Genomic DNA, 19050 nt, shown 5'->3' with positions numbered 1-19050 from the left:
TACTTAGAAGTTAAGCATTCACAATATACAGTGCTATTAATTAAAAAACTGACTACATGATTCTATGACACGTATTCTGAGATGACAGGTAACCACTTATTTCAGAATAAAGTAAATGAGGATTGGTTCTGACAATATTTTGTTGCAAACTTCTCTATTCCACATTGAAATAAATCCCTAGGAATGCTGGGGCTTGAGCTACAAGTTAGTCCTTGGAGAGCTGTTTTCCAAGGTCTTCAAGAAATAAGTAACAGCTGTCAAACAGCTCATATGTCATTGTGTTGGGTGCAGATGTCAAGATTTTGGTAGCGCTGGAAGCCTGCAAGAGTAGTGCATTGTTTCCCCTTGTTGAACTTCAAGAGGTTCTTTTCTCTAACCTGTTGAGGTGCCCTGAATGGCTGCAAAACCATTTGATGTGGCAACTTCTCCCAATTTCGTGTCATCTGCAAATGTGCTGTGGATGCACTTTGTCCCATCCTCCAGGTCACAAATGAGGAGGTTAAACAGTATTTGACCCATTAGTGACTCCTGGAGCATACAACTAGTGACTGGCATCCAGCTGGACTTTGTGGATTACCACCCTCTGGGCCTGGTAATTCAGCCAGTTTCCAATATACCTCACCATTCACTTATCTGATTTGTACTTCATCATTTTTTCAGTAAGCACTTTATGGGAGAAAATGCTTTATGTCCTACTGAGGTCAGGATAAACAATGGTCACTGCTCTTCCCTCATTTTCCAGGCCACCATTTGTTACATTGGAGAAGGCTATGAGATTGATCAAACATCCTCTTCAATTTTATAATTAATCAGTTGTGTCTGCTGGTGAAACTTCTTTCAGTTTCTTTCTCCACATGTTTTTTAAATTTTTTTTGGTGGAAGTAGAAAGTGTCCTGTAAATATTAGTATCGTTTCCTTGAATCTTTTGTCCAAAACCTTAGGTTTCATTTAAAAAAAAAAAAAAAAAAAAGAAATATAAAGGTTAACATAATTATACTTTCCTAAAGCTAGTGGAAATCAATTAAGTGATGTAAACACAACTACATAGAGTATTAAATACCATCTAATAGAAATATGAATTAACAGATTTAATGGAATTAAATGAAGTGATGGCAGCTTTAGTAGTCTCCTGATAAAAGAAAGGATGGAGACAGAGATGCTCTGAAACCAAGTTTTGTAGCTTTTTTCGTGATGTGTGCAGGGTGCAAGACTGTCAATTTATTTACTCCGTTTTTCAACTTATGGCTTCTTTAAAGTAAAGTACGATCACTAAAATTGGAAATATGTGAATAGTAAAATAAGGGATAATATTGGTCTCTTCAGACTGTTACCTAAATTTTTACTTTACCCTAACAAAGAAGTTGTTCAGAAAGATATGAAAAAATATTATGCTAATCAACTTATTGATTTATTCCATGGATTTACTAATGAGAAAAAATGGGAAAAAAATAAAGGACCTTTTGGCAAAGAAATGTTGCATGCATAAATATAGAAATGTTTCATCACAGCTGAAATACTTGTTATGGTTGTTAGCCTTTCTGCCTTAAAACTATTTGCTTCTATCAGAACAAAATGGACGGGAAGTGAATACATGTCAATCTTCCTTCTTTGTAGTGTGTGGAAAATAGCAAGCACAAATAGAGAGTGAAGATTCACTCATTTAATGTCATCATTACACTGGACTTAATGGTTGTTATGTGTCTGATGGAACTATAGAAATGTGAGCAATTAATTCCTTCAATTTCTGTGATGAACTACAAGGCTTTTCATTTTGAACATCTTTATAATAATGTAGCCAAGATAAAACTACTTTGAGTATTATTTCCTTAAAAATAGTGAAGGGTAATTTGAGATAATTAAGTCTTAAAAAATGTACAGAACTATATTGGCCTATTAGCAATGACTGAAGACTGGATCAGAAATGTAGAATGACAATAAACCAAAATATCTGGTATAGCAGCGATCACTGAGCAATCAATAAGCTACTTATGTGCCATTTTGCAACTAATCTTAAGGTGTAACAGATTTTTGCTCAGTATGAACTTGAACTACCAAAATTATTTTCCAAAAAATTTTAGTTATCTTTTTATGCAAAGTATGTAGAACTTAATAAATACATTTGAAAACAATTTCTTCAGACTTAAATTTGTCCATTTCATTTGTCATCTTCCCAACAGCTGACTGGTTTTGTGTTCTTTGCGGCTACCTCAAATGGATTTAGCCACTGTTATCAGCACAATAACTCAGCTGATCATAAATATATTGTGAAGTTCTTTAAAGGAGCTGCTTCCATCCAATTTTGTTTCCATTTTTTTTTTAAATACAGATCACAGAAAAAACATGGCACATATGAAATTAAGAAATTGTAGTAAAATATGGTGATCTATGTACAATTAAATTTTAGGATTTTCTTTCAACATTCAGAAAACTATGTGAATGTTATAAATTCAAAGAGTCCCACAGATGACTCTAAAACTTCCTAATTGACATATGAATATAGAACTTCCCAGCTTTGGCCTTAAAATGATCGCTGAATTAACTACAATGATGATAGCAGGTTGTGTTGAGACAGAAAGTGCAAGAATTGAAAGACGTGATTAGTAAAATTCATCTATGGTCATTTTGGGAATAATTTACTGTCTTGGCAGGAAAAGAGGGTTTATTAATAAACTAGGATTTTTTACAGAAGAAGGTAGATTTTATGAGGTATTGGAATAATAGAAGGGATGGAACATATAAAGTAAAGTAAAAAAGTATAAAAAGTAAAGTTTGAGCTCTTATGGTGCACATTACTAAATGTGGAAGCTGATCCATTTTTAATAAGATAAATTAATTGAACTATAGGTGTGATATTAAATCCTAGGGTGGTGTTTGATTACTTTGTGAAGGAGATTCTTTGATCTGCTCACCTGGAATCACAGGAGACTGGGATAGAAGTGCTTGGAGTGTTATTTAGCTGTTTTTTAAAAAATGGGGGATCATTTGATAATTTTGATGAAAGTCTTTCTGTGGTGTCCTAACACTTCAAATTGGTCACCTTAGGACAACTGGGCTTTTTTTGATCTGGATAAAATGCTTGTGTGGTTTTTTTTTCTTTTAAATTTATTTATTTTTTATTTAAATGGCTTTGGAGTCACGTAGTAATCTCTGTGGGGAACTGAGAGATCAATTGACCCTGTGAAAGTGAAAACCACATAAAAGAAAGTTTCTCATTCTTTCATGAAGCTAACAAAACAAAAAATGTAATACTAAAAAAACTAGGATGCTAAAGACATGTCAGTTACCTCAATACTCTTGGCATCTACTATGTTTAAAAAGCTGTAGCATTTGGAGACAATGCTGTCTTATAACCAGGAACTTCATTCAGTGTACCATATACTTTACAGTTGTTAGTGTATTTATATATAGTTTTATGCAAAATCCTGAAGAACTAACACCTAATCTTGACTGTCCCTAGTCTTCTTGTGTATAGAAGGTATTTGCTTTATATATTTTTTTTTGCTTTTTATGATAGTTTAAAATTTTTAAATCCTTTCTTACATATCTATCATTTCCATATAATGCACAGAGCTGGATGTAGTGCTACAGTAAGCAGTGATGCCTAAAATGTTGAAGCTAAGGAAAAAACTCAGGAGCAGTTAATTGAGGGTGAGATAAGGAAACGGTTTAATTTGTGCCAAGGCATAGATGTTACAGGACGTGCCCCGACTGTGCTTGAGATGTTACATTTTATAATATTGTCTGACTGTAGTGGTTTGAACCAGGTTTTCCCCCTGAAATTTGACATCAGTATGTCCTATTCTGTCATTTAGTGTAATGCTGCCACTAAAGTAGCTAGCAATGTAAAGAAACAAATAAACTGTAAGTTGCCGACACCCACAATGTGCATAATAAAAGCTTTGTGGGTAAATGGAGACCACATAAGGAACCAGAAATCAGTAAATACTGTTATAAAACATATAAAATATTGCAGTAGGTATTAAGAACTATAAAATAGTTCTATAAAGTAGTTCTTAGTGCTATAAAAATGCTGTCAGGAAAAATTAAATTTAAACAAAAATTACTGGCGCTCAGACAGATGTAAAACTAGGTCTTTAATATCTGGGATGACAAACACTTTGGTGCATAGCCTAGGACAGAGAGACTATGAATAAGACAAATAAATGAATAAATGTTTGCAAGCTTTGCTGTGTAGAATACTCATGTATTCATTTACTCATTCCTCCAATTCAGCTGAATATTCAGATTTCAGATTTGCTTCCTATATCAGTGAGAGTAAAAAATAAAATTTGTATGAAAACTCATTGAAATTCAATTGCTGCAAATCCTATTATAAACAAATCCTTGTAAAGGTGACACCTGAGAAAAGGTCTAGCTTATTTTTCCTGAGTTAAAAGTGGTTGAAGTGTCACTCTATAGACCCACTTATCTTTTCCCTAAATAACAGCCCTTTCTTCCTGGAGAGGTTTGTTATCATGGTATAGATAAACTATTAATCTCTGTAGCAGTAATTATATATATGTCTGTAATATACTTAATTATAAAAACTATATTGAAGACAAAATTTGATTTCTGTACAGAACTTTTGTACTATATTATCATTGAAATAATTCTGAGTAAAATAGAGATTAATAAATAAAGCAATTCTGTGTACTTGGATAAAATACAGGTGTTAATATCTTTAAGAGCAAAAAAATATTTTGTCCAGCTGATACAGAGCTTTGGATATCTATGCAAATAAATCCCCTAATTTCTTTGGAAAATGGTCTATTTTTTTTTTCTGAACTTTTTTTTTAGACTGGTCTTCATCTACTCTAGAATCTGGGAAGAGAAAAATGCATATTTATATTAGAATCAGTAAATGGACTGATTTGTTGTTTCTCAAAGGAAATGAAAGAAATACCTCTTTTTGTGACTTTTAATTCTGAAAGATCACTAGCAGTATCAATAAGGAACCAGATAATATTTTCTTAAGTAAAACTCTAAGAATTGTAAAGACCACAAGGTTCTTTGAATTGCTTCATTAACTTTTTGCTTTTGGTTTATCATTACCTTTGTCTTGGTTCTTTCAAGTTTTTCTTTATTACTGAAGCAGGTTTTAGAATATGTGCATACAGAACTTCACAATTTTTATCATGGAAGTAGCAAAGTAGAGCTGTATGTTTTTCTCATGCATTTCTGTTTTCATTTCAATGCACATTTTCATTTTTGTATTCCCATTTAATTGCCTCTCTTTTTGGGGAGCTCAACTCTATTGGACTGCTTCAAACCAGGTACCCAGTGGGATTTAAGGTTCCAGGTGTTATTTTATGTTTTTCTTCTGCCAGTGTACGTGGTATTGTTATCCCTTTAGAAATGATCTCTGCAACTGTTGAAGCTATTGTACAGATGAAGCTTTATTAAAATGACAAAAAGAAGGCATAATCTTGGCTTTCTAATATAGTTCCTGCTTTTTTTTCAGGGCTGTGTGGCCAGATTGACGCTTGTAGTCCCTTTCCTACCTCATCAGGTGGCACTTATAGTCCTATGAAAAATATCTTCTGTTTGTTTCAGTGTAAAACACAGTTTCATTACCTTTGGATTTTGCATTTTTTTTTAATAGGGATGCATTGAAAGCAGCATGCATAGTGAGGAACCACAAAATAAATCAGTTGGTCTTCTAATTCCCTTCCCTATGGATGGGATGCTACTGATGTCACTTAATTAGACAGTTGTAAATGTTGTGTGGTTGTCACTTGCAGTAGTTGAAGCAAAAATTATAGCAAAACAAAAAAATTCTTCTGTACTGACCCTTGAGGTAATTGTACAGTGCAGTTCTTTTTACCTTGATTAATAACCTTGGCAGCAACCATTTGGCCAGAGAGTAAAAATTAGTAATAATGGAGCAGTTTTTAAATTTACCATCTGTGTTCTTAAAAAATGACACTTAAGGCTTTATAGTACAGAAGTATGGAGTTTCTTTTGAAAAATTCTCTTTGTTATATTCATAATCCAAAATGCATAGTCAAAACTGGTTTTACTCTACAAGACTTCAAAAATGTTGATCAACATTTCAGAGCAGTGAATTAACACGACTCTCTTTTATGATGGCAGAATAAGAATATATGTAAAACAATGTAAATATTATTAATAATTTGAATTTCATACAAAGTACTTAAAGTTGAATGCAGTGTCAGAGGCTGTACTTTTGTGAATGATGTGGTGAGATTTAATGACTCAGAAATGCTCGTAGTGGTTATGTATCTTCATTGAACTATAAGCAATGTAATTTTGAGCTAGAAGAACCCAGAAATGTATAGAGAAGGAGTTGGTAGACACATGGTCTGTGCCTTTTTCTGAAGCTATAAAGCAAAATTCCACCCAGTGAGAGGAAGCTTCTGAAAGGAAAACCTTGAGAAGCTTTCCATGTAGAGCTCAAAGACAAAAATTTTAAAAGGTAGGCACAGAAGACAACTCCACATACACTAGGGATGGTTGTCTGAGTGCCCAGGACAGGGGTTTAGGCTTGGTTTTAGGTACTCATCAACTTTGATATAAGTTTCCAAATTCAGTCCAGCCTTTTCTGAAGGACTGGGCACACTTCTAGGTCAAAGATCTTATACCTTGAGATTGGAAAAATGAAGGACTAATTGCCTACTCAGTCACTTTAGTGTATTTAGAATCACTTTCTGTGGAAACTGGAAGGAAAAGGGTAGATTCTCGTATACTAAAGTAATAGTATACGAGGCCTGCAGTGAAGGGAAAGTTACAGCAACGGAAGAAGCAAGTCTATGTAAAGTATAGAAACCTCTACTAGTGCTACTGTAACCTTCTTACTTGGACTGACGCCATCTGTCTTTTCTTCTCTCTCTGCTTCCTCAATCTATTCCCTCAAAACACTTTGCGATTACCTGTGCTCAGCTATCTCAAGCAGGTTACCATCTTCACCTTTTACAGAAGTTTTACCCCAGTTCAGAGCACAGGATAACAGGCAGCTTCCCTCCTGCTGCCAAACTACAACCTCCTAACAACAGATAAACAATCTTACAGTACACTAAACCAAAGCAATTATTTATGTTATTCATAGTATCACATTAGCAAAAGTCTCTATCAAGGTAGGTGTAGGTACAAGAAATGTGTGTGTGATGTGTGACCAACTGAACCCTAGGGGTAGAATGTAATTCCCTAAATAAACCTCTTCAAGGGAAGAAGGCTCAGAGTCTGTGCCCATAAAGCTCAGGGAATAATGTGGGGTGTGACTGGCCACAGCTATAACACAGGGCATCAGAGGGAGGCCTTTGTTTTAGACAAAGAGCTGTCAACAGTTCAGCGGATCAGCTGGTGGTATAGATGTTTCTCCCTGAGTTCGTTAAAGTGGTGTGTCTCCCTGAGTTAGCCAAACTAGTATGAGGGAAGTGAATACGTGGCTCAGCCCAATGCAAAGTGTGAAGTAACAAAAGAACTTCAAAAAGAGCAATGGGCACAAGTGACTTTCCAGAGACTGGGAACACCCACTGTAGTGATGGTAAGTATATTATAGAGACTGGTAATGGGAAGCACATTTTTGCTGAGTGTGACTTGCATTTGTATTTTGATTTCAGTATATTTTGTATCACTCTGTTAAGTCAAAACTCCCATGTAACATCCACTGTCTTCAATCAAGAGAATTTGATGTTAAACATTACACCTTCCACTCATGGAATATATAAAAGAGCCTGATCAGAGAGTATTTGACTCAGACAGGGCAAGAGAGGGTAGACAGGAAGGCATGTAATAAAGCTAAACAAAAACATATATTAAAAAAAAAAGCCTATTAGAAAAAGTCATGTAAGAGCCTGAGCTACGCTTTTCCAAGATGAATAAATAATCATATATTTTCCCCCTTTCACGCATGTGAGTTTCAGAAAATTGTACGCTATAGTGTGAATGTTCTAGACTTGGCATTTTTGGAGACTAGGATGTCAGATACTGCCCTTTGAGAGCTCAAGAACTCAATGATTTAATGAGATGTCTAGAACACCAGTGTTATTTATGAATATCTATTTGGTGGACTTCACTTCCTTTGCCTTCACTCTTACTGAGTATGAAGGACTGGAGTGATTTATCAAAGTTGAGAACCTAATGTTATCCCATGTCTCAGACCTTGAGACACTGCAAAATAGGAAATTCATCTATTCAGATAAAAACAGTCCCTGCAGCAATAGCAGCTGTTATGACAACTTGCATAGGTTTTGACAGGTATGGTGTCTGTCTCCAGATAATTCTTCTTTCCCAGAGTGGCAACAACAGTTGACTCATACCTTCTATCAAACACAATTAAAACAATAAAATAAAATAAATAAATAAGGTAATGGAAATACTTACTGGGAATTATTTAGGTACACTTTCTATTGGTCAGACCTGTAGGTTATAACAACCTACTACTAATAAAATGAAACAAATGTAACTGAGAGATGTGAAAAGGAAAGCTCTGTAATACATTGGTTAACATGTTGTACATTACTGCTCAGTATAGAGAGAATTAACAAAATAGGTGGAAGTAACTCTTTAGTTCTCACAAGTTTTGGCTAAATAGCAATATTCTTAGGACATTGGAGTGATAATATATTTATGCGTTGTGGAGTTCTTATACTATTTTCACAAATGGCAATGAGAATTAACAGGGAAAAAGATCTAAGCAGGTACTGAGGTGGATTTGTCAAATAGATTTTATTTAGATGCTAGATGAGTTTAATATGATTATTTCAGAAATCTAAACGGATGTCCACTGATTGTATTTTGTTTGTTTGTTATCAAGTTTTTTGAAGGTGCTAATTCTAACTTCAGTTCAGAGATTTGTGTCCACATGTTGGTGGAGAGTGAGGATAGATGATTAAAATGACAGGTGATAAAAAACGGCTATGAAAATCAAAGCTGTATTTAAACCCTGCTCTCTATAATGAGAAGACTTTCTCAGCTTGTATTAAAAAAGGTTATCAGCAGTTCAGTGAAATGGGTTGAAGAACATTTAAAGCTGATAGTTTACAGTCACCAAAACAATAGAAACCACCACTATATTTAGATCCAAATGATGCAAAACAACACTGATTGTTTGGCAGTTTCCATATTCAACACGAAGTGAATAGGTCCTTGTATTGGATGGATCTTTACACATTTTATAACTAAGGGAAGTTGTATTTAAGCAGGAAACTGAAAAGCAGTTTTCTGCAAGACCAATACAAATCTGCTGGAAAACAAACAATAGTAGGAATGACTACACTGAGATGTTAAATCTGTTGATATCACTTGCATAAGGCTATTAGTGATGTTTAGAACATTCATCAGTAAGTAAGCATTACTCACTAACACCTCATCCATTGCTGACCTTTAAGTCCCGATTTTCAAGGGACACATAAAAAGCTTGCCTTTATTTGCTTCTAAAATTCAGAAACTTGCTTGAGTTATGGATTAGGGTTTGCATGCAGATGTTTAACCTTGACCTGTGGCACCACTAACAAGGTAACAATATGAGGATTTTCAGATTGCTGCCAATTATAAAGGCAGACATGTTTGTGCAGATGGACCACCCTGACCTGTGGCATCACTAACACGACAGTGACATGAAAATGTCAGGATACTATAGACAAAATGGGGTACCATTATCTTAGCAGAATTAATAACAGCACAGAAATTAACAGGGTATCCATATCCTAAACACCAGATCATGCTAGAAAATCAAACAAACTAGGGCCACTGGGACAGGAGGAACCAAGGGCATGCTCTATATTTGAGAAGGGATGAAGGTGATACAGGCGAGCTATTTGAGAGGTAGCATGAAACATATTATACAGTTAAATGAACTTTTTGATAAGGGTAGTGTGAAAGTCCCTGTTGAGCAGCTCTATATCTGATAAATGTAGTTTGGAGTAGGACAATACATCTGCTTTTTATCAACCATAATTGTGTATGACTTACTTCCAAAGTTGGAGGGGCCTGGGATGCTTTCCCCACTGCTGAAAAAGGAACAGACAGAGGGTATTTCTTGCCATCTTAATGCTTATTGATTTTATAATACCTTGTCGTTTTCCCAAACTTTGACTTAGACTTCAGTTCCCCATGCAGTTGTGTGCCCATCTATCTAATGTGCTAAGAATCTTATATGTCCCCTTACAAGTCATCTTTCTCTTTCCTGCTGTTACAAATAATCTTTTCTTTCAGCTTAATTAATAAAATAAAATTAAACACTGAACAGTTCTTCTTGCTATATTTATTGATATATTTTTGTGTATATATATATGTAAAATGATAATAAAAATTATAATATATTAATATAGAAATAAATGATGTAATAAAATAAAATATAATTATATATACTATAAATATATAATAATATATAAATATATATAAAACATTTATTAATATATTCCCCATTAGATGTACCTGGTTTTATTTCAGACTTTCTAAAAAGTTTGTGCATTGAAAAGTAGTCTTTTAAAAATTTTTCAGGTCTTACAAGACTACTTCTTCCCATGTGTCTTAGGACACATACCCTGATTTAGATGTAGTATTTGAAAACATCCATACTCAGCTCAGGCTAATTGAACTGTCGTGGTTTAACTGCAGACAGCAACTAAGTACTATGCAGCAATATATAATATACTGTTATGCATAAGAATAACAACAACAACAACAATAATGTAATGAAAAAAGATATAACAAAACCAAAAAGTAATAAAACCCAGGAAAGACAAGTGACACATAATACTGTTGTTCACCACCCATTGACCGATGCCCAGCCTGTCCCTAAGCAGTGACTGACTCCTCCTGGCCAACCCACCAGCTTATATACTGGGCATGACTTTCTGTGGGATGGAATACCCCTTTGGTCAGTTCAGGTAAGTTGTCCTAGCTGTGATCCCTCCAAGCTTCCTACCAATCTCCTTGGTGGCAGAGCATGAGACACTGAAAAGTCCTTGACTTGTGGTAAGCACTGCTCAGCAACAACTTAAAACATCAGTGTATTATCAACATTATGCTCATACTAAGTCCAAAACCAGAGCACTGTATCAGTTACTAGAAAGACAATTAATTTTATCCCAGATGAAATGAGGAAAATGAACTTTTCTTCCTTTTAAATTAATGTGTTAACACAACATAACAGACTTCCTGTTCCTTAAAGGCACTCCTACTAAGAACCTTTTTTTTCCCTCCTTTCAAGTTTGCCTATGCCTTTGGACAGAATAATTCAGAACTGAGATTAACAAAGATGGGAAAGAAGGACTAGGGGTGTTAAATAAAAATTTATTTGATTGAACTATTGATTGAACTTGTGTTTTGGCAGCTTATAAGGTAGTATGTAAGTGACACGCAGATAAGAGGGCTCATTGTGGAAACCACAGACTTTTTGGGTCGGACTTGCCTAGAAATTTTGGATTTAGCTATTTTTCTTGTTTTTCCTCACACATTGTTATGAGTTACACTGCACTGATCCTGAGAAGGTACCAGAAAATTTGGTGTGCAATGTGAAGTACTTGAATTTTCAATTTCAAAATGTTTGTTCTGTTGTAGAAGTATGGAATTTTTGCTTGGTTCTCTTAGCACTGATGTGCAGTCTGTATCATGGGAAGCTATTTTTCTTATTGTAAAAATTTAATTTATATTAATGGTCATGGAAAAAAAGACCACTTCATATTCACCCTCAGGTGGATAAACTCTGGGCTTTGTGTGGAGTTTGATATTTTTATGCATTTGCTGCATGAAAAGAAGCTCAGTGTTCAGTTTCAACATGTGCCATTCAAGCAGAGTGGTAAGAGGGTTCATAGATGAAGTGTTGGCATTAGGGATTTAAGAGCAGCACTTCGCCTAAAACTTTACCCAGTACTGACAGTTAAAGGTTGAATGCACTTCTTATTCTTAAAAGTCTAAACTTTTCAGTCAACCTGAGCATGTAAGCAGGTGAAAACCTGGGGGTATGCTATTATTGAGTCAAATTCAAAATTCAAAACAACCTTAAATCAGACTGTAAAACTATGAGGGTTTTGAGGGTTTTTTTGGTTTCTTTCTTTTTTTTTTTTTTTTTGCTAGAGTGCATTGGGGGCTGTGTATGCAAGAAAACTTGCTACTGAAATTCTACAGAAGATATTATGAATATTCTTTAGCCTCAGTTTTCAAAAACTCCTAGAAAAATGCCATATAATGGATTAAAAGAGGTAAAAGAAATTGGAAAGCAAGTCTTGATTTTAGGTTTACCAGTCTTCACAAGACAATTTCTTTGGATAATTCTGTTCATGTATTCAATAACTTACTGCACATTTTGAACATTAGAAATCTACAACAAAAACGTGTTCAGACAGAAGCAGAACATATTTAGTAGGGAAAAGAGTAATACTGAAATAATTTTTCCATTCACTTTGCCTTGTGAAAGAATATTTAATGATCTTGGAAACAACCCCCCCCCCACGACCCCTTTAAAAATTGTTTTGTCCACAAAATTCATCAATGACAATAAACTTAATAATGATAACAAAATAAATAATTTCAGTGGATCTAATGTAGGACTGTCTGAGCTGAGTAAATTGTGTTGAATATGAATCTTGAAAATTCATTTACCTCTCAGACATACTAGTCACAACCTAGCTGATGTAGCTTGCCTGTAGATATTAGGCTGAATAATACCCTATTGGTGTGACAGCATCCATAGAAAGTCATTTGCATATAGCAAAACTGAGTATTTGCAGAGAAGACATTAGGAAATAAAAGTATCTTGACACAGTAATTCTCTCCATCTAAGCCAACAGAGTACATATAACTTTGTTCATTTCATGAGTTAAATAAAATTTTACAGAAAATTACTTTTTTTTTTTGCACCTGTTGTTCTTGGAAATAGCAGAAAGTGCCTGCTCTTTGCTGATCACCATCTAATGTGCAATATTTCCTCCTTCCTCTGGCTTCTAGTCTGTCTTAACGGAAAGGAACGCTTACATTCTGTTTAATGAAGTAGTCCATTAACCCTTATTAGTATAAAGCAGGAGATCATCCCATTTGGTTTTCTTACAGGTCTTGGCTCCTGTCAAGATAAGTAGGGAAAAGGCTGGATGCTTAATCAGAGTATGAATACTAGTGTCCTCAGATATTCTGGGTGGTCCATGACAATGAACATCAGAGGACTCATTTTCATCACTGCACAAAATTAGCTATGTAATGTCTATTGTTCTCTAATTTCTCACTCGTCACTCTAGAAATGTAATCCCAGGTGTCTCATTCTTATGCAAGCAGATGTGGAGGCTCATAAACTGAATTGCAACCTGAAGAAATGAGTTCTTCTCAGATCTTTTGGTTGCCAGGGAAACTACATGCTCAGTGTGTGTATGTTTACAATAGCTTATCTTCCAAAGCTGTCTAAATTTCCTGTTGTGGCACTTGGGACCGGACTAAGATAGAGATATAGTAGTATATGTCTACTAAATGTTATCACTGATTTCTTAAACAATATTTACAAAATTAGGTCATACATTTTGTCTCAGAGTGTGTATGATTTTAACAGATATGTGACAAATCTGAGAAGTATTTAATATACGTTTTGATTCTTTTGGCTACTTTTCTGTGCTCCACTTATAGATCAGTCTCCATTAGAATACAGTTAGGCATGGCCTAAATGCCTAAAGAGGTACTTCTCAACAAAAAGGTCTTTCAGGAGAAACTGTATTTTTCTCCTCCAAACATAGTATATTTTTCCCATTTACTTTGTGGCACAAAAGCAGGATGGGGGCTATTGAGTCATGTTACATCAATGGGAATGCTTTAGATCTTGGGAACTAACTTTTATGTGACAGAATTTGGCAATTTTTTTATAATTGTTCAAAATCTTGGTAATATTCCTTAGTACACCTACTCTGGCTAGTATTTAGAGCTTTCTTTAATGTATTAGTATTCTATTTTTCCCTGGAGGATCATAAAGTTAGATTTCAGACAGCAAGAAAATCCAATTTCCAGACCAAGTTGTCAGACACATTTTTTGTTTTAATTAGTCAATAAGATAATTTTCAAAATCTTATCTCTAAAATGATACTACATCAACTGATGTAGTGTAAAATTTGTACTTGTTCTCCACAGAGACCACTTGTGTGACCTGCTGCCTGACTTCCGCACCATTTGTGAGTCAGTGCAGTTCTCCAGATTCAGTATAGCAAAAGCATCTGTCCTATGCTGGTACATGGTGTGCATGCAGGCTATTTCTAACTAATTTTCTTCACAGCAGCAGCAGTCTTACCCACATTATTTCCTCATGGGCAATGAAATATAAAAACACTAGCATTCCTCTTCTGTGAAAGCCTATCATCACTAACTCTCTTTTTTTTTTCAGCTTTTATAATTTAAAAAATCACAATAACTGGGCATTTTATCGATAAAGGCAGTTTGTAGGAAGCTATCTGAAAGATTCTGGTGTGCAGAGGCTCAAAATGAGCTGTAAAATCCAGACAGCAGAGCAGATCTGTCAGATTACTTGTCTCTGAATTATTTCTCAACAAAATGTATTACCAATAATGAAGTAAACATCTTAAGCAGAAGAATATTATTTTTTAAGTCCCACAGGAACATTAATCCATTTTAAATATAAATCAGAACTGAAGTAGGGTTAAATACTCTGTGTTTACAACCAACAGCCGTCAGTGGGAAGGAAAATGGCCATAAGGTGAATTAGTGACAAGAGCTAGGATTTGAAACGCTTGAGTTTGAATAGTGTTCACATAGCCCAGTGAGAAACTATTATTGAAGTAAAGGTCATTGCTATGGGGATTGCAAAAATGTAACGTGTTCCATGTTTTTAAAATTAATATAAAAAAATAAGACATATATATTAAAAGATTGAAAACTGTAGGGTTCTAAGGGCCTGGACTCTGACTGGAGCTCAAGTTATTCTAGCTTATTGTATAAAATTCTGAGGCTATTGAAAAGACCATAATTCTGGTTCTTCCATTGGTAAATTGAATCGAAATTTTCACAATATTATCAGAAGTTACAATAAAATATCAAAGGAGATTCAAAGCAAAATTTGGCAGTTCAGAGTCTGGATGAAAAGGTAGTATGCGGTATTTATCCTGTTTTATTATGTTTCCTAGTGCTCGAGGGGAAAAGAAAAAAGTCAAAATTTAATTATTCTTCAAGAGCTTGTTGAGATGGGCAGTATTTTTATTACATGAACAGGTATAACTGTGACACAACTCTCTTAGCATAGAGGAAGACCTTGAGTGAGTGAATCAGTGGACTTGTGCATCAGGAAATTAATGAGTTATAAATTTACCAGGTGATCTGGATCTGCCATTTGTTCATTTGAATTTGGAACCTGGCACCCAGTAAACTGCTTTATTTGGAAAAAAAAGCATACTTCTTGAATAATTATTATGAGATTAATAGCCAGGTCATAATAAAGCTGATTTTTTTTTTCCCCTGCTGGGATATATAAAGAATCAGTTTGAAGATTTCTTTGATGTAGTGATCTCGGAATGTGAAATATATGCCCAAGTCAGTGGCCTTGGAGGGCTATTATACAAATGCATTTTTTACTATAATGTTATGTTAACGTCTTTAAGACATTTGAGAAACTGAAATAGTCTATGGAGGAGTTCTGTAGATACCAGTGTGGGAAGTATTTAGAAAGCAAAACAGAACCTTGTACATTGGTTGCTTTTGCATATTTAATGCTTTATGTTATGTGAATATTGACTTGAATGGGTAAAGGGGCTCACAGGGGAGCTGAGAACAGCAGCTGGGAAGCTGTGCAGAAGCTGCTGACAAACAGAACTCAGATCTGTGCCATTAGACTGACTCTGTGGAAGCTATGAAGAATCCTGTAGTCTAAGTGAAGCACAGATGTATTATTGTATGCTTTATCTCATATTTTATGGGAACTAACAAGGTGATTTGAAAGAAGAAAAACATACCTAGGTGTGTTGATAACAGAACTGTAAAACTACTCCTGTTGGCTGCGCTGATGAAGGGACAGGGTATTTATATTTCTTCAATATAAGTTGATTATGGAAAAGAAAATTTTCGTGCACCAAGTGGTTGATACTGAGCAACTATTCGGTACTTTGACTATTGAGTAAACTCCTACTTTTGTGCCCCCTGCTGCAGCCTGTGCATCCAGATAAGAGACTTAATTTTTTGAATTTCGACTTGACTAACTCCTTGAATATCTGACCCATTTGAAGTAAAAAAATCTAAATTCCAATTTTACATTCATATATCCATTTTTTGAAAATTTATTTTCAGAGCTTCTCAATAGTGTATCCGTACAACATCCTTCAAAATCAAAAGAGATAAATTCACTGTGCTTTGTTCAAAGTAATGTCTTTTAAAATCACATTCTTACATTGCTTTCCCCCCATCCCCATTTTCAAAGTGGTCATGATATAGTTATTTGAGGTAAGTAAAACTCCTTACTAAAGGAACATTTCTTTCAAATCTCATCCTGTAAAGAATGTGGTGTATTAACAGCTTAAAATCTGGCATAGCTTTCTTCAGTTTGTAGGTATGTATTTGCTATTCTGTTTTCAATCACCGAGTAAGTTTTCTTGGACCGCTTCATGTCTTCTACATTCCAGAATGGAGTGGTGAGAGCGTGAAAAACTAAAGAGGGGGAAATGCCTTCTGGGAATATTGATTTAATATAAAATTTTCTTCTGAGGACTTCAAATTTACAGCACTTGAATGCACCTAGTTCCTAGCCAAAATACACATTTTTTTATTTGTAGAGGAATTGCACAGACCAGCTGTTGGTTTGTCTCAGCACCCTCTCTTCTGCTTAAATGAGATACCTACTTCCCTTATGAGCAGTTTTCTGCTGGCAACCAAGATATTAGTGCCACACTCAACAGTGAATCTCTTCTTCTGGCTTCTCCTTGAGTGTCTTTCACTACCTTTGAAGTGTCTAGAGGGATATTTTTGTTGCTTGGGATTTTTATTATGCAAAGCATCATTATTCTAAAGAGGACTACTTTCAGTAAGAAAATTACTGTACACTGGTCTATACCATTTAGGCCTTTTGAGACAAAATTTGCTATGCTTTCTATTATTTGGCAAACAAGTCTTATTTTAAATTAGTCAACTAATTAATCATCTTCTCAAGTCATGTTTTATTAGAAGAAATCTGAGTTTGTCACTAAGTCGTACCCCAAAGTTAGCTAAAATATCACAGTAACGAGATGAGGTAGCTGGGAAATTCTAGTAAAATCTTAAAATTGTAAAGACTTTAGTTTCTGTTAAACTAATGTTTTTATACATTTTACACATCTTTGGCACTCCAATTTATTTCAAAAAACACAATGAGGTATTTATTATTAGGGTTGACACAAACAAAATATTTCAGAGCTCAAAAGAGATTTCTTCTTATATGTCATTTCCTCTTGGGAGAAGCCTCTGCAGACTGCTGCTGTAGGTTGGATCTCTTGGTTGATTACCTATCCTGTAAGGCTGTGCAATTTCCTCTCTTTGTTATAGTGCTGTATGGGAGGTATGAATTGGTTTTGCTACCTGGCTTGTGAAAAAGAACAACAAGGCTTTGAATACCAAGGACCTCATAAAGTATCTGGCATGTGTAAAAGCTTTACATTAACTGTTAATCAGAGACACGATTTTCTTTCTGCTTATGCTGAATCCATCTTGAATCCAATATGACAACTCAGTGTGATGTTCCTGAAGTGTTGTGCAAAAGGAGACTATTACGTGTTGACTATTTGTTATTGAATTGTCAGTTAATACCTTTCAGCTACAACTCTTGTCTTTCCTGAATTTGAAAAACTACGGTTAAAATGAGGATGAAATGCTTTGACATACTGTAGGAAAAGCATTAGCAATTTCATTATGGAGATCAGATGGTGTGCAAATACCCATCTGTAACTTTTTAGGCCAGAATATATTATGAAGTAGCCACTGTTACTCTGCTCCTGAAAGACATAATTTACCTTTTTGCATAGATGTGAACTTTGATTTTTATTAATGAACAAAGGGGAATAAATAAAACCTATTTGGTGTTCATCTATCTACTGACAGTCTTCAAATATATTTAATAAATACCAGGCCCAGGTGTAAAGTAGAGCTAGTATGTTCCTTCTGTTATTAATTTCAGATTAGATACCTCTGACTTGCTTTAAATAAAAATGTAAAAAGTCAAGCTTTATTCTGAGAAACTAGTATCTAATATAGAGCATGGAACTCTTCAAAGGAGCTTTTGCTGAAACTTCTATTACCCCACCTCCCATTGAGAGCATCAGTTTGTACAGTGTGCCCAGTAATAACTGATTGCTCTCTGCTCAGAAAAAATTCAAAAGAATGTCATAATTCCATAATGGAATGTTTCCCCATTATTTGAATGTTCCCTCAGCTGTAATTCAATGGGATTTTGAGGCTACAGAATTTGCTCTTAGTCTTCAAAAGGAAAACCTTTACTAAATACAAAAAAAATTTTTACAGTAGTTATTTTCAGATATTTACCAGTATACATGAGTTCACGCCCTCATATTGGCACATATTAGCACCATATTTTTTTTTTAATTTACCGACAAATGGTAAGATATGATAAAATAAGAATAAAATACAATAATATATTTTATAGTATTCAGATATCACTTTGTTCATGTTCAGCACATCCTTAATCATTAGCTTTGCAGAAGTGGAAATAAGTCTCAGTTTATTTGAATCTAAACCAATTTAGTCTCATTCTTGTTTTTTTGGTAGGATCCTGATTTTCCTCCCTTTTCTTCTAGATGTTCTAGATACAAACCAGGTTATCCTTTGTGTACCAAGACACCTGATCCTGACATGTGTTCTGGTTTTAAAGGCCCATCCTCAAGGAATGCACGCAAATCTGCTTAATTTTCACAGAATATTTTTACTCCCCTGAACTGACTAGGTCACGACATGAAGCTGAATAAATGGTTATTTTGTGAGCTATTTTTTTATTTTTTCAGGATGAAGTGAAGTAAATACTGAGTTATATTTTACTGACAAAAGCAAAAAAAACCACTAGTGTGCCTGGATGCATACTCTGCTGTATATTAAACTAAGTTTGACTAGGATTTTCTGAGACATGTG

This window comes from Neopelma chrysocephalum, unplaced genomic scaffold (genome assembly GCF_003984885.1).
Source record: "Neopelma chrysocephalum unplaced genomic scaffold, ASM398488v2 Primary Assembly neopelma1_22b, whole genome shotgun sequence".
NCBI classification, from domain to species: domain Eukaryota; kingdom Metazoa; phylum Chordata; class Aves; order Passeriformes; family Pipridae; genus Neopelma; species Neopelma chrysocephalum.
Note: the sequence above shows the minus strand (reverse complement) of the source record.